The sequence below is a fragment of the Zalophus californianus genome, chromosome 4 (genome assembly GCF_009762305.2).
Source record: "Zalophus californianus isolate mZalCal1 chromosome 4, mZalCal1.pri.v2, whole genome shotgun sequence".
Lineage (NCBI taxonomy): Eukaryota > Metazoa > Chordata > Mammalia > Carnivora > Otariidae > Zalophus > Zalophus californianus.
The window spans coordinates 132,960,936-132,983,171 of NC_045598.1; the positions used below are offsets into that span (position 1 = coordinate 132,960,936).

General features: G+C 42.2%; 1 protein-coding gene across 5 annotated transcripts in view; it reads right to left on the reverse strand.

Moving 5' to 3' along the window:
* Positions 1 to 22,236, reverse strand: part of JPH1 (junctophilin 1) — an 81,225-nt gene that overhangs the window by 52,026 nt on the left and 6,963 nt on the right. The window lies entirely within an intron of this gene.

The following is a 22,236-nucleotide window of genomic DNA, read 5'->3' on the forward strand; positions in this document are numbered from 1 at the left end:
CATCCAATGAAGTAAAATTTCCCTCCGATTATACATTTCTTTCAAGGTCACTGTTTTGGCATTGGTAACAAACTTTCGTATTCACAACTATGACAAAACCCCTACATTTTCTCTTTTTATTCTTAGAAATTAATTCTACTAAAGAAATCCACTTCTAAGTCATGTCTGCATCATCACAAAATAAAGGCAAAACATCGATATGGTTTTCCATATAAATATGTACTTGTTTTAGCTGATAATCATAAGGTTTTATTATTATTATTATTTTTAAGCCAGAAAAACCTTGGCAAGAATTCTAAGTCTCCATTCTCACTTTACAGACGAAAAGACCAAGCCTGGGGAAGTCACAGTTTACGGGATGTGTCCTCCGTGCTATCCACTTCGAGGTGTACAATTACTCATAGGAACTGGCTGGACAAAACAAGCACAGACCTATAGCCTAAGAAGTACTGAAACAGGGGTCTGTACGGAATGCCAAGGAGCAGACAGGAAGATGGAGGGGGCTGGAGAAGGCAGCCCCAGACGGGGCTGTGGCTGGGGCAGGTTTCATCTTCCCATCCTCCTCTGTCCGCCTGTGAGTCGCTAAGCCTCCCGCTGCCCTCTCCAGCAGAATTTCAGCTGCACCAGCACTTCTGCCCTGTAATGGGCTGTTTACTTGCCTGTCTCACCTCATGACATTATGAGCACCCAAAGGGCAAGTGCTGCCTTTGAATACCCATTTCTTGGACCTGCATCATGTCAGGGGAGAGGAGGCTCTCAATTAACATCCATTAAATGAGCTGGGTCTACAAATGACTTCAGGGTCAAAAGGTGCCAGGCAGAGTGGGATATCCAGAAGGACAGTGGACGGTTAAGTCTAGAAGTGGGAAAAGTTGGCAGGGAGAAGGGCAGATGTGGGTAAAGACAAGAACGAGCAAGAGGCAGAAGGAAAGAGTTAAGGCGCACATGAACATTCAAGGAAATGCTTTAGGAGGCGGATGAAACAAAAAGAAAGTAGAGCCCATGGACGGTTTCTCGGAAGAGATCAATGTCGTTACCATCCTTAGTCAAAACTAAATAAATAGAGGCCATGAAACCTAGACTTACATAGTTGTAATGACAGGTTTAGGTTATTTGAATAATCTTTTGTTCACATGTTTCTGTTAAAAGCTGGTAAATATTTTCGCTGTGTGGAGCTACTTAGCCTTAAAAGTAACTTTTAAACTACGCATTTGTTTTGTGCAGGGAGGGAGGATTTTACTTAAGAGTCTGCTGTTTGGCAAATATGGCCTCGCCCATACGTGAAGGGAGTGGCTGGACTGCTGGAAAGGAGGTTGCTATGTAAACTCTGAAAGGTACCAACCAACCAGTCCCAGGAAATACACCTGCACTAAACCCACCAGATCCATTAGGCCAAGCAACCGTCAAAAAGGGGAAAATAACATTTTCTATAGAAACCTCATCTGAGAGAATGGAGCCAGAGTTCAGTTAGATCCGATGTCGATTTCTTTACAGGGTTAAAAGGAAATAAATGATTATCGTGGTTAACATACTTGCATTTATGGCAATGAGGGTATCTACCACAATTATACCACCAGCTACAACACGGCCCTTTCCAGAGAGAGATGATAACACAAATCAGCTCCCGCAAGAACAACATGGCCTAACAGATTTATAATGGTAATTAAAGCTTTGATTTTTTTTTGAAAAAGGAGATAACCCCAAAGGTATTTAACTGAAAAACGCACAATAATCACAAAGCTTCGGGAGCACACAGGAACTGGGTCCCTTGCAGGATGTTCCCTATTGTGCCCCTGTTGCCCCACACCTGCTATTGTGCTCTTCTCTTGTGCTCTTTGCTTAGAACATGCTCTCTCCCATTTCTATTTGCAGAAATCCTTCCCAAGGTCCAAGATCCAACTCTAACCCCTTCCTCCTGAGGCCTTTCCTGATGCTCCCATGTGGAAAAAAAAAAATTCCTTTGTTCTTCTAAATTTATGCAAGACCAAAAAGATTCAGAGAAACACAACTGACTCTAGCATGGCACTTGCTGGTCACCTTACATCATGGTGATTTCTTACAATGCACTACTAGAGGACACCCTGCTGGAGAGCCAGGATGATCTCAGACTCACTTCTGAACTCCTAGCAGTGTTTACCCCTGGAAGCATCAGCAAGTACTCAGTGTAGGAAAGGACAGTGGTCTGGGTCTTCCATAATTTGTCACGATGGCCTACGGCATATGGGTAAGTACTGACTTCTAGATCCCTATTTTTTACTCTATTCTTCTGCTGTCATTTTGCAGATTGCAAATTTACCCAACTATAAATGGGGGGGAAAGGCTGGTTTCAGTTATTTCCCTAAAGTCTAAACAGACACGCCTCGGAAAAGACATAATGAAGATGTTTTAATCATCTTCCGGTAGACATTTCACACTGCTTTGTTTTTAATCAAACATAAACATAGCACGAAGAGGATTTTATATCTAACTTTCAGGTTATTCTCTCATACTTTCAAGTCTGGCCATTTCTTCTGAAAAGTTGATTGAAACACTATGAGGTAGGAATGCAGAAATGCAGGCATGTAGGTGGGTAAATGTGTTGAAAAGAGAAGTCCAATCAAATCCTGTTTTGCAAGGCAAGACCCAGGACAAAGACACAGGTTTTCAGCTCAAAGCTGTTTAAATTTTCACAGCACACAGCACACAATGGTGAATGAATCAGGCTGGTGCGAGGCTCAGAAAGGAAACCTGCATCACAAAAATCTGTCTTTATATCCACAGTTTGCACACACCCTGGAGCAGCCTGCAGGCACTTCAAACAGAGGTGTGGCTCTGTATACTGCAGGCTGGGATTTGTCTTCACGTTTGCATGTGATGTATTAGGAAAAAATCATTTATGCTATTCTAGAATTTGGGGGAGAATCTCTACAGCTATCTATGAATGCCATTGAACTTCCACTAACCCAATAACTGAACATGCATATTACTTGAACTTCATAAAAGCCTTGGATAGGGCCTCAGAGACATTATATCCTCAGATATGCTCAAGGAGGCATCGGGAGAACAAGTTCACCCCAAATTTCCCTATGAGCACCTTAACAAGAGTAACAGCTCATGCCTGCACAATGCTTACTGGTGCCAGGCACTGTTCCAAATACTTGGCACATACCAACTCAAGGAGGACTTATTTTAACCCTGTGAGGAGGTACTATGAATTATCATGCCCATTTCACAGATGATGCAGTTAATGGTTGGAGAGGTAAAGTTGTTTACTTGAGGCCACTCAGCTGAAAATGTGACACAGCCAAGACTTGAGGTTGCTGTGGCTCGGACATCTGTGCTCTTAACTACTATACCACATTGCAGAAAGAATTCCCTAAACCACCCTGGGCAAAAATCAGGCTGTCAGTTAAATATTTATTTGAATCGTTTCCCTCTTTTGTCCCTTCTGAAACTCTGCGCTACAGCTCACATTCACTTCTTCCTCGATTTCCAAAGGCAAAGATGAGTGAGTTAGAGTTGACTTACAAGCCTCTCTTTCCCAGGATCAGACGGGCCCAAAAGAGGGGATGGCACGTTATTAGAGCTCAAACTGTGGGGCAGAGTCAGGCACAAACCAGCCTCCGTGAGATGGTTCTGCCGGAAATAGGATAGCTTGGACCCAACTGTTGAAAGACGCTGGAGGCCAATAGACACCCAGCTCCTACCTGTGAGCTGGTAGCCCCTGGGGGACATGGGGACTCTTGTAGGACCTGGCAGGTGTAGGGGAGGGTGCTGCTCTCACTTTTCTGCTTTCTCAGATCTGGCTTCCCAGGCCTCACAATGCACTGGGGGAGCAAAGGAGGTGGCGTCCTGCAAGTCTCAGGGAGCTCTTTTGAATGTGGGGAGTTGGTGGGCCCGTGGGAACCAACAGCAACAGAACAGGAGCAGTGCAGGGGCTGGAAGGGGAATTCTGGGATTGGGCTCCAAAGCCTGGGGCCTGGGGACTTCCCTGTAACCTGACTTCTTCCCATGTAAGATAAAGTCCCCAGTTCCTGACCACCCTCAGCTCCTGCTCTTCCTGCATCTCTTTTAGGCTGAAGATACAAACCTACCTTATTTACCCTTCCAACTTCAGTTCTAAGGGAAGCATTTGAATGCAATCCAGGTAAATGGGAGAGGAGCCAAGACAAAGTTGGCCACAGGGAAGGAAACAGACCCAACAGTGCGCCTGGATGGACCTGCCCTGAGTCACACACAACGGAGCCAAAGCAAGCCAAAATGAGCACTGGGCGAAAATTCTACACCGACCTCACTTCTCCCAAGAATTCCTCCTCTTCCTTGGAACAGATTTCTTTCCTAGTGATGCTCCCACACATTGCTTCAACCTCCACGTAGCTCTTCTTTAATTTCCAGCTGCACTGCAAGTTGTTTACCTATCCATCTCTGCCCCTAGGTTATACATTTCCTGGAGGATAGGGCCCCATCTCATTTTGGTTTCTCCCCAGACACCTACTCTTTCTGCTTTACACAGAGCAGATATTCTGGAACTGCTGGTTGAAGCAATTACAAAATTTACTCTAACATGAAACATTTAGCACTTCAAATCTATTACCTCGTTTAACCCTCAGAATAATCCTGCTAATAGCTACTATTGTTCTTTTCCCACTGTGCAGATGAAGGCATGTGAGGCCTGAGTCCCATCGCTGACAGTGCTAGGATGGGAACCCAGACTGTAGTCACAGTGTGCGTTTTTTTTTTTTTAAAGATTTTATTTATTTATTTGACAGAGAGAGAGATAGCGAGAGCAGGAACACAAGCAGGGGGAGCGGGAGAGGGAGAAGCAGGCTTCCCGCGGAGCAGGGAGCCCGATGCGGGGCTCCTGGGATCACGACCTGAGCCGAAGGCAGACGCTTAACGACTGAGCCCCGCAGGCGCCCAGTGTGCGTGTTCTTAACCACAAGCTGCACACATGGCCTCTCCATGCCCTGGAATTCCAGGGGTATAAATAACAATAGCATGGTAGCTGGAAGGGACAAATAAAGAGCTCTCAACCCTCCACGCTTTTGCCCTTGCGGTCCCTCTGCTAGGAAAGCCCTTCTTCCCCGTTCTGTTCCTGGAAATGCCTACTTTGTCTCCCCAAGACTGCCCACGAGTTGCCCCTTGAAGTCTCTCTCAGCTCCTCCGGGTGTTCAGGGACCCTCTGCTGGCTTCTTATGTATCCTTTGCTGTGTGACATCATTTAATACCTGCTGCTTTTCTCCTCAATCTCCTGCCCTGGAAACATGCGCTCTCAGAGGGCAAGGGCTGTCTTTACACAGTACTCAGTATGGAAGTATTCGACAACGGCTGGCTGTGTCTGTTTATTTAGTGCCACTTCCTGTGTAAGGGGCACTCATACACTAACCGAATTTCATTCTCCCAACTTCTGTGAGCTGGGTGCCGAGTCACCCTCTTTTTTCGGACAAGTAATCTAAGGCTTAAAAGGTCACATAGACGATATTTGAATAAAATCTCCCACCTCAGCCCAGTCTGGCAAGCTGCGACAGTCTTTCTGGCATCCTGGCCCCCAAACATAAGGCAGGGCCATTACCATGGGGAAGAGTGGCATGTTCTTCAGGCCACCTGTAAATGGGTCTCCCCAGGTCTTGCTCCTGGGCACTGATCTGAGCCTGTTTGGGAAAGGGATACAGTCTCCAGGTGACGAGTGAATCGGACCTCAAACTTCAGCTCATTCACCTGATTGTCTCCTGTCACTCAGGCTTCACGTGTTTGTTATAACTGAGCCCCAGGAAATCAGTGTCACTAACCACAAAGGACTTTCAGTAACGAATGATCATTTTCATTAAACTTAACTTATGCAATGACCTCAGCATATATTTATGTAGTAGTGAGCTGATAAAATGAACTGTCAGAAATCCAATGAGATCTTAGCTTTGTAATGGATTCTAAATCTCCAAGGAAGAAAGCCAACTGAAAAATGATAAATGAATCAAAACCAAGTATTTAGAGTACCTATCAAGTCTTGATACCTGCACTGGGTCCCATGTAATGTATAAGATAGAATTATTTTTATTAGCTATACAGTATACATTAATAAACATAAAGTTGGCCACTGAAGTTTAAAAATGACCTCTTATTCATGATTATCATTTTCTTTCTGGGTGTAAGAAACATTTTATTCTGGGTTTAACTCTTGTAATTCTTACTAAAAATGATTCCAGCTAGCTTTAGATTTGTGCCTAACTATTAGGAAAAACTTATAGTAACTCTGCATAGCTTTACATTTCGTTAAGTTCAGTATTAATTCAGATTTCTAAAAATTATTTAGAATTTAGGTGAGCAGAATTTCATACTAATTCAATGGATGGGGAAAAGGAAGAACAGAAAAATTAAGAGAAAAAAAATCTTGAAAATGTCATGAGAAAAGCCAGTTATGTACACCCTATTTTAAGCTCCTAAAAGTCACTACACCTGCTTGGTACAGGGACTGTAAATATATTTATTTGCTTACAAGTTTTACTTTTTTTTCCTACAAAGAAAATCCCTTCTTAATCTCCATGGCTTGAACACTTAAAACTTTTACATCCTTGGCTTTTTCAGAGTCCTCCTCTAGACAAAAATTATAAGGCATGACTCAATGTAATCCATGCTTTTGAAAGAGCTACAATTTTATATTTTATTTAGTAAGTGTTCATTTTTCAGTAAATATAGTTTTTCTTTTCATATTTTCCTGTTTCATGAGAATAAGAAAAACTGTTGACTAGACCAGAATATACATGTAACCAGTTTCTTAATGGAAAAATCAGACTGTTCAACAGAGACCCCTGTAACTCATCAAGCATTCCTGCACCTGCCTGATTTCCAGCAGGAAGGGGGGGATTTCTCAGGTGGTCAGTCACAGCCGGCTGAGCAGGGGGCCTTTTCAAGCTGGGACTTGCCACTGCCGAGAATCTGCAGGAAGGCTGGACTGTGCTCTGAAATATGCCAGCTCTGGGAAGCTAGGTGGACTCTCTATTACAAACCAGAGAAGGGTCAAACAAAACAAACTTGCAACGAGTTAGAGCAGAGACCAGGGAGCGGAAAAAAAACATAGACGGTCCTGTGGAACATCATCAGCACAAAACAGACCTCTGGTTCTCCCGTGATTTTGATCTTCAGCTGAACCCAAGTGCTCTTTGCAAGACTGATAACTTACCGTTCTTGGTCCTGCTTACTCCATGTATGTAAAATGCCTACTAATGTCCTTCTGGGGGTAGGTCCCAGGGGATAAGGTTTGGAGCCTGAAGCTGGCCTCTGCAGAGTTTTCACACTTTGTTTAATTAGTAAGTCAGATATCTTCCGAGCCATGTGCTTATTCTCTTGATCCATTTTGTACACATAATAACTACGCAAAAATAAAAGATGCCTTTTCCAAAGCAAAGAAAATCATAGATGTTAATTTCACTCTTTTATATGGACTTAGTCAAAGACAACAGGCTGTATAAAGAGTTAATGAAAGCTCTGATTACTATATGGCTGACCATCTAGATACTGCGATGGCTACCTTATTAATAGAGTAAATAAGAAAAATAAAAAGGATTTGCTAATGTGACTTGATTCCAGACAATGGAATTATGCAGACAGAGATGTTATAACCACAATAGAACCTTGGTCAGTATCTTGCCTAAGTTTATCTTATCTTAGTAGAAAATAATTCCCTCGTTTCCACACATGGTTTACCATCTCTGATGATTCCTTATAAATTCCTCAACCTCAGCCTTCTCTAACTCATTTTCCTAACGACTCTATTACAAGTGACTATGTAAATCTTTGATTTTGATGTTTTCATTTCCCCTGGGAACTCTTAAATGCACAAGGCTTCTAGGTACCATTCTTACAGGAATCTCTTCTTGCTTTGTTCCTCCCTGAAAGTCCATGACTCGAAGATTCATTATCCTTCTCCCTAAAGTGTCACCCCCATTATTTGAGGTCCATGTGTGTTCTTAGCGGACTATGCTCAGATCCTTAGGGTTTTAACTCTCTTTGTACACAACCAGTGGTAGACAAGATGAGTTCTCCTTTGCCACTTTCAAGAATCCAGTTCTTTATGCGTGGATTGATTTGTTCATGTCCTCTATGGTCCTGTCGCAACTTTTGCTGTGTCCAAGCCACTGTGTGCATGACAGCTAAAACCATTCTCCTCAGATGTTGTTTTGCTCATGTTACTAACTTCCTCAGGACTCTGAAACGGTTTCCACTTGTGTATTGCATAATGCCTGATTAGTGCTTTTAAGATCCTTCAATAGTCAGCACCCTTATCTAATTGTCCTCTTCTCTGACCATGACTCAGCTGGACTCTACAAGACCCACCGCAAAACACTGTGCGTCTTACATTATACACACCAGCAGGGGGGCGCACAGTCCAGAAGGGTTTTGAGTACCTTTTTGTACACACACTTTACGACTTCTCAAAAGAGGATGAAGCTCCAGAGTGGAAATCTAACAGAAAGGTCAGATCCAGTGTCTCTAGCCTCCTACCTTCCTATTATTATTATTCTTTTCTACAAACCAACAGCATAAGCTTTCAGGAATTTCAGACTAGCCCCACTACTGCTATCACCCAATTTACTAGCTTTCTGGACTTATTTCCCCCCCCCCCCCCCCCCCCCCCCCCCCCCCCCCCCCCCCCCCCGCCGGGTGGTAGGATAAGGGTGAGCGGGAAGTGTTTGCATATGAAAGACCTTTGTTTTCAGGTTCTGTTGGCCATGGGAGTCACTAGGGAATACCAACACGGAACATCAGAAGATTAATAAGGCTCTGAGGCCGGAAGTAATATCCACTCCAGCAAACCACAAGGCCAGTATTGCCCATGATAATGAACACTGGTGATCTTTACTGCCTTGAAGCATTTTTCATTCTCTTCAGGCTGTGAGTCATCAGACACGCTATTCTTCTCCCACCTGGCAAAATCTCTGTTGCCTCTGTGACAAATCATGCCTTAGCTTCCCTTCAAAATATTGCTCAAGGCTCAAATTCCTTATGAAATCATTCCAGACCAATTCCACCTGGCACCAGACATGCCGATTATCTCAGGAACCCCTTTATTTATGCTGTCTCTCTAATTTTTCTCCCCTTTCTCATTACTCAGCATTCCCTTAGGGCCAGCATCTTATACATATGAATTTACATAGATTCATATGCATACATGTTTATACAGACACTGTTTATGGAGGGGGGATGCTGGAGAGTTTTTAATTTTCTTCCTTTGTTGGCTTACGCCTTCTATTTCCTTCAAAATTTCCCTTATTATCGGGCACTGAATACAGCGGAGGCTCTGTAACTGTTACAAATATAGCAACTGTAATTTAAAGAAAACTTTTCAAGAGTAAAGTTTAGTAACTGAACTTTAAACCACAAAATTAACACATTACTGAAGATTCCAAAGGAAGAAAAAAATGAAAACTCTTACATATGCTCTTCTTTCCCTTGTTTTCACTTACAGAATGAAACATTAGGGACTGTCTGCTCACTCTATAATTAGGCTTTAATCATTCCAACAATGGGTTGAAAGTTATTCTGATTTAGTGAGGAGTAAGAAGAATAACAATTTTGAAAAATGCTTTTACTCTCAAGTTTGTATGGTAACATGAAAAAAAAAAAGACCTCAAAATAGTTGTAGTGGCCAAGAGAAAAGTTTTTGAAGGTGCTTTATGGACAGGTCAATCTTTTTTCAATTCCTGTAAGACTGACCATTTAGACATTTAGATAAACTACTTCAAAACCTGTATGGAATGAGGTAGGCATTAATAAACAGCTGACTGACTGAACTGCTTTGTGTTATTATTTAACTACTCCCTGTGGGTCTAAGTTCTCTCCAACCAACCTGAAGTTTGTAGATGGGTCAGGTGCATCTACCTTTCTCCCACTTCAGGTCTCGTGCGATACTAAGTGTGTCAACATTTAACAATACCCCTGAGATGATAAAAAAAAAAAAAATGACTGGTATGTGAGCTGAGCTCCTGGAATGCTTACAGGTACTTCAAAAATGGTTTTAATTTTGGTTATATGTCCCTAACTGTAATCTTGTTCTTAACAGTTTATAACAATGGGACATTTTCCCTTTCAGTCCACCATCTTCTGAATCTGGAGGCGGAAAAGTAAAACCTCAGTGATGCTTCACTGTGTTTACCAATTGTTGGTATAGTTAGGCGACGTCAAGTTCAAAACAGCAGTGGAGGCCCAGACTTGGGCTTTTCTGTGACAGTGTGGTCCACTGTCTCCCACTTCCTCATCCCCACTGATGAATTTCTCCCTCATTCCATCTATTAATGAGAGATCCAGAAAGATGACTTTGCTTAGTATGTTTAAAATAAATGACCCACATTCCAGGAATGATGAACCTTTTCACTAATCTTATTTAGGAGCATTAGAATATCACACACATGAACATACTAGATTTGCCTCTGTTCCTCACCCACCACTTCGATCCATCAATTCCAGCTAATTTCATCTCCTGCTTCTCTACTATCCATGCCCTTGACTGGGTCTTTATCATCTTGCCATAGACCAGGTCTCCAGTCTTGGCCCCACTTAAATCCATCTCAGAGACAAATGGTTCCTTGCCCCACTTCCTCCAAATACTCCCCAACACCGACAAGAGTAGACAATCCAGCTCCCAAATCTTCATGGCATCATTTCCTATCATATCACAACCTACACTTATCAACTTTCAGTGTGCCTCAAGATAACCGGGGAAGCCTGTAAAACGCAGACTTCTGAGCCTCACCCAAAGACATGAGAAGCCAGCACTGGGTGGGGGCCAGAAATTTTCAAGTGCCCCTTGTGATCAGCTGCAGGGGCTGTGGATGGAGAAGCCCCTCTGTCCAACTGCTGCTAGGAACTTACCCTATGCACTTTCATCCCACTCTGTCTTCCTCCGGATATTCCTTTTGTCCGGAGCATCCTTGCCACCATTTGCTTTCTGCTAAGTCTCCATCCACTCTCCACAGCACAGGCTCAGCCCTTCAGCCCTACAGGTGTTTAGTGTTCTTCCTTCTTTTGCATTTCAGTTTTTCTTAGAATTCACCGTACTGATATTACCCGTTTATGTTTGTCTCAGCCACAAGATTTGTGGCTACTGAATGAATAATACTGGTTAAATGAAACTGGCAAAATGAAGCATATGATGAAATAATACTGCTCCCAGATGGATCATCTTTTATGAGCCTAAGGCAAGCACATGGGTAAAAGGAAAAAAAATTCCTACCCCAATTCTCAAAATATAGTGGACATTAAAGGCTTGGGCTCTGATGCTATGCTGCCTGGAATCTGCCCTACATAGGTCATCTACCTGTTTTGTGACCTTCCTAGGTCTTGGTTTGCTCCTGACTAACAGCGTAGCTATGGGGAAGAGGGGAGATGAGAGATGCCAAGTTCATGGCATGGGTTCAGGCACCAGGTAACCACTGAACCATGTCAGCTCTGTTTGTGTGTGGCCAAAAGGCATCACCCGAATTGCTGTCCCTCAGACCCAAAGGGGAAGGGTGCTTGCACTAGTGTGTTGTATACGTGGGGGAAATGTTTAGCACTGTCTACACTGCTTCCCTATTTGGAAACATGGCCAAAAAAAATCATCTTACTGCAGGATAGCTAACTTTGATGTTTCTGTATCCGAATGATGCTAAGATTCTGCTACCGTCAAAAATCATATCTTATAGACTCCATGCAGAGATAGTTTTAGTTTAAGTTAAAATGTGATTTAAATTAAAATTCTTTAGCTATTGAAAAAATTTGATTTTTTTTTTAAGAAAGCACCAGTCATCTTCTCCTTAGCACCATAAAACTCTTATCTATGTAGATTCTGTTGATAGCATTGCTACTGTCAGTGATAAAAGTCCCCACACAAAGAGACATTCTGTTTGGTTTTCTTAATTCAGTCCTATGTGGACCTTGCGCACAATCACAAAAGACTAACAGAGGTCAGGCAAAGGAAAGGGGTCTGGGTGTGAGTGAGTTCTGGGCAGAGAGGGCTTGCTTGTGCAAAAGCACAGGTAAGTGACAAGCTCACCCAGGTGGGTTAGGTGCCTCCCGGGGCGTCCCTCCACCTCCCAGCCCCACCTGGCTCATGGCACTGGCCCACTGCACAGGAGTGCTGTGAACCCCCCAGGGTATTTGCTCTTAATGACAAGTTTTGTTTCTTACTCATCTTTGTATTCCTAGGGCCTAGCGCCATGTTTGGACAGAGCTGGCACTAAATAAATGTTTGCTAAATGAGGTTTCTTTAGCACCATAATTTGTGAGAGTGATATTTTGTTCCAGTATGTTGCCAAGAAAGAAACAGGACAACAGATCTTGCTCACTGGGTAGGTCCTTTGAGCATAAATCTTAGAAAGCATAATTTCACAAATTCAGAAACAGACTTTCTGATACCTGCATTCCATTGTCCTAAAGCAACAGGTTCCTCCTAATTACTGAATGTGAGAATTGCTTTATTTGTACTTCTTAAAAAGAGCTGCATCCAGCACCATGTACATGGAATTCCTCTTTTGCAGTGTGCCTCATAAATGTCTTTGTTCCTCAGGGTTTAGGTCTGAGCTCTTTATGTGTGGTACGAGTCTGAATTCCAGGCCAATGTTCCTTTTTGTCTTTGGGGCCAGCATCTCAAAATTCAAGAAGTCAAAATCCAAACAGCTTCCTCTCTAAACCGGTACTTTCTTCTCTGGTCCCTGTCTGAATAAACAGTACTAGCATCCCTCCAGTTGGCCAAGCTTGAAACGTGGGGGTCACTCTCACTCTGCCTCTTCTAGGTTTGCCACATTCATTCAACCAGCCATCAAGTCCTACTGAGTTTGCCGGGGAGACTGTCACCCATCCATGTGCTCTTTCCATCCCACTGTCACTGCTTAGCTCAGCCCCTAGGTTCTTACGTAGATTACTAGTTAGCAGATTACTACTTAATCAGTCTCCAGTTTTATTGCTCCTCGCTCTTCCCAGCCCCTATACCACCTGCATCCAGAGTGATCTTTCTAAATTTGATCATGTAATTCTTCTGCCTAAAGCTATCAGTAGCTCTCCCTGTTCTTTGCGATAATGTTCAAACTCCCCCTTATAGGTCAGTGAGCCCCTACTTACTTCACAACATCTCTCAACACTGCCCACCCCCAGCTAGTAGTCTCTTTTCTAGCCATATTTTCCAGTCATACCAAACATTTTAGAGTATCCCAAATACAAGTGGGCCATTATACTTTGCACCCTTCTCTATCTTTTTTGGAAAACACCCACACATCCTTTGGTTTTCAAGCTGGATACCACCTGCACAATCATGCCTCCAGCCCCAGGCTATGTTTAAGCTCCTCCTTATGTGCTACCTAAGCTCAGAGCAAGGGGCCAATCATCTGCGAGGTTACTGCATTTTTACCTGTCCTAACTGCCCTGATCTGACAGAAATGACTGGATCCTCATCATTATTTTACATTTACACAGCATGTCATCAATTCATGTTATAAGAGTGATTAAAATTAATTAATTAAAATTAATATTTCACGGAGATAAAAACCAAGCCTTATAAAATGGGCTGGTAACCTAGAGTCTTTTCTGCAAATCCAGACCAGGGTGTTAATCAATGTGTTAACTAATGACCCTTCCACCGCATTTGCATCTTTGCCAGGTAATCTATCAGTCACAGCTCAACTGATTCTCAAATCACTGGGGTGAGCAGGAGGGGTGGGAAATGAGTAACAAGGCCTGGTGGAGGGTGGGTATGCCTCCTCCATTCCTACTCCTGAACCCAAAACTCCAGCTTCTTTGGGATTTCTCCTCAACACATTTTGACTAGTGGGTTCCCCACATGAATATCAAACCTTTCCCCTAATGGATGGAAGTGAATGTAGGAAATCTTGAATTACTAATTCAAAAAGCTCCCGCACCAACATAAACAATTAAACAGAGAGGGATCTCTGGACCAAGCCAACTGAGATCAAAACTTGACGGACTTGATACAGTAAAACTCAGCAAAATTTTAACCTTATTCAGAAGTTTTTAAAAACTAACAAAAATATAGCAAAGTTATTTGTTAATCTCTGGCATAATCAATTATTTTAAAAATGCTAGAAAATGAATTAATGTATTTTACTTGGCTTGAATAAGTTTCTTTTGGCACACAGGGAAATCCTAAGAAGATTTGACTTCAAAGAGTTGCACTCTTTTGGGGGTGATCTTGATTCCTTACGTATTAATTAAATTCCTGATAAAGAAGCTTATCTTGAATTGAGCATATTATACAAATAAATGTGAAACACCAACTGAAATAGAAGGGCAAAATTATTAAAAGCTTATTTGGTTTTATTCTCAAGAGGCCGTTGTACTAAAGCTGAATGACTTACATAAATACCTTTGGCATTTGTTGGATCCTGTTCCCAAACACAATGTTCATATTTCATCTATAATAAGAAAAGCATCTCAAAGATTTGCAAGGCACTTGTCTTGCAAGCGTCCAGTTTGGTGTCTTGAGTAAAGTGAGATTGGCAGAGTCAGCTTAATCCATCATGGAAAGTTGTGAGCGGGGCGCTTTGGCTGCCTGGCAGTTGCGGCTCAGACAAGTCTCCCAGCTGTGTTAGCATGCACACAGAGCTCTGCCACTTGCCCTAAGACAGAGTAGCTCCAGGTCAAGGCTAAAAGCTGTAGGGGGGCACACGGGATGGAACATGAATGCTATCACACCTTTGGCTTTCCGGAAACACAGTAGGGGGGCTTTCGTTACAAAGGAAGCTATACTAGAAAGTAACTGCTGCTTTAATTCTTCATAGTCACAGAAGCAGGAAAAATGTCATGCTTCGGAGATAAATGAGATTGAACCTGCTGCAGTTTGTACCGTCTAAGCAAACTCAGATTTCTATAGTTAAAACAAGGCCAACATGTGTCCCAAAAACCTAGCTTATTGTCTCCCTGGCACGTTGCTTTTTCCCTCCAGTCTTGGTAGCCAGTTTTCGCCAAGTAGATTTCTGCAGAATTCAACATTACCTCATATCCCATTCACACCATATACAGACGGCATCTTCTCCTTATGCTCTCTGCTTAATCAAAGTGGAGAGAGACCTGCCTACATGATCCAGGGCTTAAGAAAGTAGGTTTTTAATGGCCCACAAGTCTGGATAACTGTAACCCTCTCATTATTATGGCATAAGACCCATTTTCATTAAATTTGTAGTGCTTGAACCTACTTGTTCATCATTAAAACACACACCCTTCCCTCCCCCAAGGCCTCAGTTTCTGAATGGGCCTGGACTTGGGAGGGTTGGATGAATAATTTTTAAAGAAAGGTCTTCAGAAACAAGATACCCGAAGAAAGTTTTACAAGGTTCCCATAACACAGTATGTTCCCATGTTAGGTGTAATGACCTGCTGAGCATGAAGTACTGTAACATCAGAGCTGAAGGAGAGAAGCCGGGCATGTTCCCGTCATGCCTCTGGAGTATCATCCTATCCAAGCTTTACCCCTTGCCTGGGGGCTGGACAGAGCAAACGCCTCAGTATCTTTCTGGCTTCAGCTGCTTTCCTCTGCACACCCACACAGAAAATCCTCAGTGACTGGCCCACAAAGAAGGCCCCTCAATACAGAGAAGTACAGCTTTTTTTAAATAGCCTGGACAAGAATGTGAGGAAATTAGAGCAGGCTCTTCACTCTCACCCATGGGAAATGGGCATTCTTTGGTAACAAGGAGAAACACGTGTTTAAAATTTTTATGTGCAATACAGAAACTATAATATACAAAAGATAATGGTGACCTCCACTAGCATACCTACACTATATGAAAATAAAAAGCTTTATTGTCCTACAGTGTCTTCAGAACATTACCCCAGCATAGCTTGATATAAATACATATGCCAGTTCCTTGCTCAGTTTCTTTTCAGTCTTAAAAAATATAATTGCCTGTTGATAGCATACTGACTTCACACAGATCTGAGGCTGGGAATGGGGTGAATCCTGATACACGCTCACATCTAAACACAGGTGGTCACACTTGGTGGATTTAATTCCTTTCCTTTTGCTTATCCCTATTGCTGCTTTCCAAGCTTCCTTCCCTTCCTTTTTCCTTCCTCCCTCCATCTTTACCTCTATCCCGGTCTGGCTTCTTGGTCATCTATCAACTGTCACTTTTGGGAATGATACTTGTATGATGGACACATTTTCCAAAACAGGAACTGGATATGGTGATTCACAGTTTACAAAAAAGCCCTGTGATACCCGCTCTCTCATTCAACTCTTAAGGCAACCCTCTGTGAAGAAAGAGGCAACTCTCAATCCCCATTCACAGTAACTCTTCTCAGCCTGAGCATATTAACCAAGCCTCTGGAAGCTGTTTGCAGAAGGGCTGGTGCTGACAGGTGGAAAAGCATGACAGGCAGCAAAGTCTGATATGGACAAGCACAGGAGGCATAACTAGAGAAAATCATTAATGCTCGCTCTCCTCAACACCGAATTCCCACATTTGAGGCGATTTCCCCCAGAGTTCTTTACGTATTTAACAGCTTCTTCATTAAAATGGCTTACAAAACATTACTAAAAATTCAACCTTCCTGCAAAAAGCACTTATGCTAAAAACTGAACATTCACCAGAGCCCCAGTTGAAGAAATAAAAAATTCATAGAAAAGATAATCTACAATTGTTCTTAAAGATATGACAGGACTACTAACATTACAGAAAAGAAACAGAATAAACCAGAATTTTGATTTGCAAAAGAGATCTAGAATCCATTTGTCCAACTGAATTTAAGAATTTCAAATTCCTGGCCCTTCACAATAACTTGGTAGAGACTGAAATTTTTCCCTAAAATTGGTAGCAGTTTAATTTGGATCCGCAATGTGCACTGACTCATGGTTGACTCTGGGTTCTAATTACTTATAAGTGAACTGTGAATCAAGTCAAGTAGTCTTGTAAGGAACTGTTCTATTGAACACTATTATTTGAGCTCAAGAAAAATGACCCGCCCCCCAAAAAAACAAGAAAAACCTTCAAAAGGGAATAAAGACAGCGAAACATTTAGAAAGCAGATTCTTAAAAAACAGTAAGCTCTTATGTTCTGACCAATCACATATTTTGGTGATGTCAAACAGGTAGGATGAGCTAATATTTTTATAGTGGGTATAGGTTGACTTCCTGGAGTTTCCATATCTGCTTAAGGGAAGCACTCACATGTATCACTGGACCAGCTCATCCCTGTGAGGAATGGAGATAAGAGTTTGGCTTAACCTCAAGTTCTTATTCCCCGGCCATGCCTTAGTGATGACTCTTTAATGATGTAGACATAGCTAAGGAAAAGCGTACCTGTAACACATACTTTTGCGTTTTCTGTGCTTCCTTGATTATTGCCAGATTATAGCATGATGATTTATGAGAGCTATGTTTCCTTCCTTTAAAGCTGGTTTAAATATGCCCAACAAAACAGAATTAGAAGCCCTGGGAGTGTTTACAGCCTAAGTAGTGAGAATTTAATTCACTAATTCATCAAATATTTACCAGAGGCCTTACAAAAGTGTCCTGATCTAAACTAGCTGCTTGGGTGCATAAAAGTGAGCAAAGCTGCCTTCAGGGTCTGGCTTTCCGATCTAGTTGGAGAAAGAGATACCAAACAAATAACACTGAAATACGATGACAACTCAGACAAATGGGCATTTAGGTGGAAGGGGGATGGCAGTGGGGGGGGAGGGGAGGGTGTGGGCTTAGGGAAACCTTCTGTGAAGGGACCTGATGCCTAAACCGGAAGATGGAGCTAGTCAGAGGGGTAACTGGGGCAAGGGCACCAGGCAGAGGGAAGGGACGAGCAGACTTCCCTTAGAACTGAAGGAAAGCCGTTGTGGCTGAATCATTCAGGCCATGGAGGAAAGAGGGTGAGTGGTAAGGAATTGTATCTTTTTAGAAGAAAAATACGGGAAATATATTTTCATGTAGGATTTTTGGAAAAAAGTGTCTTTTTTTTTTTTAATATTAAGGTTCAAAATTGGCAACATGGAATCCAATCTCTAGTTCTGAAAACAGGTGCAGCAAGCTCACCTGTGCACCAGATCCCTTGGGTTTCAGGCTTCCACATTCTATCTGGTGCTTCCATACCCCTGTATGACTACCTTTGTGCCAGGCCCAGCAGGGCTGGGGCTGGGCGGGACACAGTCCAGGGCTCCCTCCCAACATTACCTGTCTCAGTGTTGCTGTCACCACCTGAAGTTTGGGGGAGACTGGGTGCAGGAGTCACTGACACTTCACGGTCGTCTTGAAAGCCTGTCCAGCCACACACCCTCCTAGCTTCAGTGAGGCGGGCCACAGAGTCAGAGAATGGTGGTCCACTCCACCCTCCCACTTGATTTTCTTTCTTCGAATCTGTGTGATACAATGAAGCCAGCCTGTGGTTCTCAATTGCTTGAGGCCAGCTCTCTCCCATCCCTGTCACCAGCCATCTTCCATCCTTTAGCATGATGATCATGTCCTCTGGGGCTCAGAGTCTACAAAGCTCTTCTTTTGTCTACATCCTTTTCTAAATTATCTGTTCTTTTCCAAGGAAGTATGGTTCTCTAAGGGCCACTTACTTGCTATCTCAGCCAAATGCTTCACCTTAAAATTCTTCCTTAAAATATTTTTCTTGGGCGCCTGGGTAGCTCAGTCATTAAGCTAGACGTCTACCTTTGGCTTAGCTCATGATCCCAGGGTCCTGGGATCGAGCCCTGCATCTGGCCCCCTGCTCAGCGGGAAGCCTGCTTCTCCCTCTCCCACTCCCCCTGCTTGTGTTCCCTCTCTTGCTGTCTCTCTCTGTCAAAAAATAACTAAAACCTTTAAAAAATATATTTTTCTCAAGGAACAGTATTTTGAACATCTCTTAGGCGATGACTGGAGACAAGAGTGACCTGGAGTAAGGATGACCAAATAAGAACTGTAATCGAAACCACAGGAACAGTGGGGTCATCTTGGGCAGGACTGTGGTCTCTGCCTCTGAATGGGAGGGGCTTGAAATATTCAGAGTTGCTCCTTTACCTCTTGAACATTTCTTTAAAAACAAGGTTGAGACATTGTCTCAATTCCAGGAGATGATTTTTACCCACAGGACCAAGACAAGAAGGGAAGAAAACATTTTGTTATATCTTATAGACATAATACTTTTTAGATCAGAACAGAAACCTGAAGAAAAGTTATGAGTCAGCAAATTATTAGTCTCCCTTAGAGTTTTCACTCTTTAAGTGCTAACCTGCTAGTAAACGATTAGTATCTACTAGTTCTCTATCTGCTGCATTATTCCTATTATCCGCTAACTGTTATGTGATCCTTACATTCCCTTATCGATAAGAATTAAACAGGGGCCCATAATACACCTTCTGAAATAAGCCTGTGTGTTTCCTGCAGACACACTACTCCCTCTTCAAAGAAGCAAAGGTCCACAGACCTTGAATCTCTGGGGGCTGAAGGTGGTTGGTTCCACGTCTCCTGATTTCCCTGAGGTTACCATTATTTTCTCTCAAAGCTAACTTGAAGCTTTGCTTCAAGATAATATAGGGTGATGGCATAAAGACGGATCCATTTTCCTGAGACTTAAGAAACAAAAATTCTCCACAGCCTAAGAAATAATAGCAAAAGAATAATGATGAGCACTATCTAGGTGGCAAACTGAGATGGTCAGTAACTATGACCATCTCCCTCTGTTGCTAATGGCAAACAAGTGATTTTGAGAGCTGCAGCTACTAGGAACCTTACTTTCTAGTTGTTATTCTGCCATTATTGGGGCAGGACCAGGGGGAGAGTGTCACCTACGTTCTTAAACTTTTGCTTTTTTTTTTTAAACCAAAACATTAATGGTAACTACTGGAGGGTCCAGGAAGGACTGAGCAGATACTCAGGCATTAAAAAGAGCCATGGTTTATGACAATATAGTAAGAAGTCCGTTTCCCAGCCAGCAATCTCCAAAACCTTAACCTTTCCTCTATTAAAAAAAAAGTTTTATTACTTTTTTAAAGATTTATTTATTTATGAGAGCAAGTGAGCGAGAGTGGGGTGGGAGGAGGGGCAGAGGGGGAGAGAGAGAGAATCTCAAGCAGACCTCCTGCTAAGCACGGAGCCCGCTGTGGGGCTCAGTCTCGCCACCCCAAGATCATGACCTGAGCCGAAATCAAGTCACCAACTGAGCCACCCAGGTGACCCAAAAAGTTTTTAAAAGAATGTAGAACTTTAAGCTCAGAGCTACTGAAGGGGACTGTCGGTCCTTCAGCTACTTTCTACAAAAACAAGTGGCAAAAATTCTGTATCTGAAGTATTTATTAAAGCAAGGGATCTGGAAAGAGGAGTAACATAGTGAAAGTAAGACATAAAAGGTTAATTGAGTATTTTATCTATCGCATCATCTAAACAGTATACATATATTTTTTACTGTGGTTAGAACCCTTCACATGAGATTACCCTCTTAACAAATTTTCATGTACACAATACAGTATTGTTAACTACGATCTTGCTTAACTGAAACTTTAGAGCTGTTGAACAGTGGCTCCCCATTTCCCCCTCCCTCCAGCCTCTGGCAACCACCATTTTACTCTGTTTCTAGGAGTTTGGCCATTTTAGATACCTCATTTACGTGGAATCATGCAGTATTTGTCCTGTGACTGGCTTATTTCACTTAGTATAGTGACTTGAGCATTTGCAAAATAGCTAAGTGAATATCTATGAAGCAGATATGTGATTTTAACTGTATTTTTTAGCCAGTATTTTAACTGGCTAAAAGTATGTTTGTTGATTATCAACTATGTAATACAGTACTCTCAAACTATATTACTATCCCCAAAAGACTTTCAACAGAGGGGATGTGGCTAGGACTTGGGTAAGAGTTTTATGATACTAGCATAATCAAAGATCCTTGCATTACAAGCGTTTCCCTTTCATTATTTAGATTCCTCCAATTTAAACCATAAAAGTCAATAATTAAAGTGAGTATAAGAAAATCATTTGCTAGAGTGTCCTGCACAGGTGTACTTTCTATCTGCCGAGATCGAACTGCCTCTACTAGAGCTCCAGGTTGTAAGGTGAAAACAAATGGAAGAATCCAAGAGTGCATTTAAAATTAGAGGCCGGGGCATAACCAAAGGTACATCACTAGCTCTAAAAGTTAGCTGAGAGCCAGAGAAGCCAGTAAGATTAGATGTGCCAAGTATCCCAACTATAAGCAAACTGAAAAGCAAGTAACGCAACGCTTGGTGATCTGGGAAAACTATGGTCTAAAATAAAGGATGCTGAGCAGAGAAGAGAGGTGAGGCCCCTCCTGAAAGTCTGTGCTGATCAACAAGCAATATTAACTTTAAAACAGGATGAGTTTGGGATAAAGATGGAAACCCTGAAGACTTTTAACACATATCTCAATACTATGCAAAAAATAAGACCAAGTAGTGCTTCAGATACTAAGAAGTAAACAGCAACCATAAAATCTTTTTTTTTTTTTTTAAATAGAAACTTCAGAAATCTGGAAGTATTCCGTTGAACCCCATGAAGTTGCCATTTTTTGAACATCAAAAGGTCCAAATATCAGTAATTTCATATGGTTCAGCCAAAGCAAAGGAGCGTTCATTTATTCAATGCTAAAAATAAAAACCTAAAGACATGCTAATTTCTGTGGCCTTGAAAGAAGGCTTACTTCTATGAGAAAATATAACCGAAGCAGGAGAAGATACATGCCTCAAGTCATACAAAACTGTGGCCAGTCAGTGGCCATGTAAATAAGCCTAAAAATACTTTCCATTTATAACCATCATTTTTGTCTACAATAAGACAATTCTATTCCCAATAGATTGCTCCATCCCTCTTGCTGGATCCCTGAACCCAGCTATTAATGGTAAAACTTCAGGCACATAGTCCTTCTGTGCCCACATACACCCCACTTCTCAATCTATAATTCACCGCTTTCTCCTACTCACTCCAACCCTTCTCTACTGCTCTACTTTCTTCCAACTTTGGCACACAGACAGTCCCATCTGTCCATGTCAGGTCCCCCCCCCACCCCTTTCCTTTTAATACACCAGTGATCTAATCATTCTTGCATAGAACATGGCGATTTGTATGAGCCTCAGTCCCTCTTCCATTCCCATATAGATGAGCTTTTTTATTTTTCATTTTTTTGCAGTGATATTTTATTTATTATTATTTTTAAAATTTTAGGTAGTGAACGTACAGTGCAATATTGGGGTTTCTGGAGAATTCAGTGATTCATCACTTACATACAACACCCAGGGCTCACCATAACAAGTGCCCTCCTTAACTTGGATGGGAGCTCTGTTGT